Source organism: Portunus trituberculatus, chromosome 41 (assembly GCF_017591435.1).
Source record: "Portunus trituberculatus isolate SZX2019 chromosome 41, ASM1759143v1, whole genome shotgun sequence".
Lineage (NCBI taxonomy): Eukaryota > Metazoa > Arthropoda > Malacostraca > Decapoda > Portunidae > Portunus > Portunus trituberculatus.
In genome coordinates, this window is record NC_059295.1 from 29,340,728 (window position 1) to 29,343,227 (window position 2,500).

The window sequence follows — 2,500 nt, forward strand, 5'->3', positions numbered from 1 at the left end:
TGTGAAAGAGTGTGAAGGATAACGTAAAGAGGACAGGGTGTATGAGGATGTAGAAACTGTACGAAGGGAGACGAGACGCTTATTACTCCAACATTTAGAAGATTTATTATACGTATTGTGATTAATTTCTGTGTACTGTGATATATGGCCCTGGTCCGCTTTCTCCACTTGGCTAAAGAGAAACAGTCCTTGCCTCTAATGTACCAGACTGGAGGAACACAGAGTTAACAATATACGTCTACTTCCCTAACATCTCTGCCCGGCGTGTGTCTTTTAACACTCATATTAAGTCAAATGCAGTTTGTGCCGACGTTTATATTGCCCGTGTTACCCCACGACTCGCGTTTCTCCTGGCGTGATGTAGTAATGTAGTTACCGGCCTCTGCTCTCAGCCTGAATATATGGAACACGAAGCTAAAGATGAAATATGCAACATCTTTAAATCCTTCTTTACCTTTAAAACAACAATTTGCACAAAGTTCTAAAGGTATACAGAGATGAAACAAAAGTAACTTGGATTACGAAATGAAAGTATCCATTGATATATTCTGGTAACTTGGCACACAAATCTTCAGCTGAAATATGTATAATCTGTTTCACCTTCCATTAAAACTGTACTTTGCACTGAGCTCGAAAAGGCACCTAATTATTATTCCACAACTAAGGAGGCCTAATCCCTTCACTTCCCTGTTTCGCCCACTTAGGCTGCTTTAGTGAAAAAGGGAGAAAATAATGTGAGTACATGGAATCCGCATTAAATCCTGAAAATTAACATGGGTCACTTCCTATAGTGAGGCCTCAGTATGTGCATAAAAGGTAGGGAGGGAGAAGGCCTAAGAATGAAAAGGAAGCTGCCACATTGAATTTTACATCAGTCTCTTTCATCAAAATGCTTTCTAAACCTTAACCCACAGATCCTCTCCCTGCGCCTCCCTCACTATGCTTTGGTGACGTCTTCAGTACAGTAGGATCATACCGGAGTTTTAATAATTCCATCAAATATACGTTTAAAGATGAAAGAAATGGAGTTATTTATAAAATCTTTGAAGAGGAACTCATTCAGTTACAAATCCATTCATGTAACAGAGTATTGTCGAACAGTAAAGGTTTTGGTTGCGGATTTAATGATGAGAAAATTTTTTTCCAAAGCTACTATAGTTTGATATATTTATTGAGACTATACTCAAGAAATAACGAATGATGAAAGGGAAAACAATTGCAGGCAAGGAATATATCAGTATATGTATACAAGAAGAGTGAACATTTTGTTATTTTGGTTTACTTTGAAGGATGCTCCAAAAACTCACGATATTCCCAGAGGGTCATTAACCAAATTTCATTTACAAACCATGCAAATATATACCAAACAATTTTTCTTTGATCACCTTCTTCAAAATTACGTAGTACATCAGTTTCAGCGTTATCGATCTTACTTGTCTGTTTTGCTGGGTTGGGTTAATGTAAGGGGCACCGTGTCATGGTGACGGGCCCGATGAATCCTGAAGCGCACGGGCTCGACTCAGCTTCGGTCTGGGGTTATGAAAGGTATCTGTTCGGATTAATGGTTCTCAGTTCAGTTCCTAGTTCCGGTTCCAAATTGAAACTCAATTGTAAAGGAATACTGCGCTAACCTAATATACGAGAAAAATCCAGAGGTGAATAATGGACCAAAAAGAAGAGTTGGCTTCGGTGAGCTTAATACTGTCCACAAAATTCAGTCACCGTACTGCACGTTAAAAATACAAATGCATACAGGTTCGGGAAACTGATACTAAAGGCAGGTATCCCACACTGTAAGGCATCATGGGCGCTACACATGGATCATGTTTATCTTTCCTCATCACAGTCGTTGCAAGCAGTACAAAGCTGAACACTTTACCTTGCTGAAGGGAGATCACCCCGCGCTGCCTGTCCTAGTTGGCAGGCTGGCTGGCTGGCTGGCCCAAACACCACATGAGTTCCTGCTGTGAAGAGGTTTGTTTTATTGTCAAGACATACAGTGTGGTGAAGAATTACGAATAAGATATATTATGAATTGTATGTATGACTACCCAATGACTACCTACTTCCTTGCTTGTTAAAGTCAAAGTTTCTTCGATAGAGCTCTTGTACATCACCCCTCCCGAGCTCCCCCTCTCTCTCTCTCTCTCTCTCTCTCTCTCTCTCTCTCTCTCTCTCTCTCTCTACTGCTCATGCAGAGAACTCAGTCGATAGCAACATAAGGATGATCGTGTGGAATGCACCAAAGAACACTATATAAAAATTCTGCAGAAATACGAAGCAGTCGGAATATACGTAAGGCCGTTCTTTCTTTCTTCAGTTAAGTTATTTTTTAAAACATACGTACTGGCAACACAATGAGTACGTGCAATGCCACGTGTTTGACCTCCGCACAGACACACGCACACACACACACACACTCTGTAGAATATGCCGCACTACTGCAAATCCAAAGGGAGCTCCACCGTGAATTTATCGTTACTAATTCGGGTGCAAATTC

At 40.6% G+C, this 2,500-nt stretch overlaps 1 long non-coding RNA gene across 1 annotated transcript in view; it reads right to left on the reverse strand.

Annotated features, from left to right (window-relative positions):
* LOC123516825 overlaps positions 1–2,500 on the reverse strand; it is a 73,361-nt gene that overhangs the window by 70,397 nt on the left and 464 nt on the right. The window contains exon 2 of the long non-coding RNA XR_006678288.1: positions 1,880–1,964. This is a non-coding gene — a long non-coding RNA (uncharacterized LOC123516825). The remainder of the gene's footprint in view (positions 1–1,879; positions 1,965–2,500) is intronic.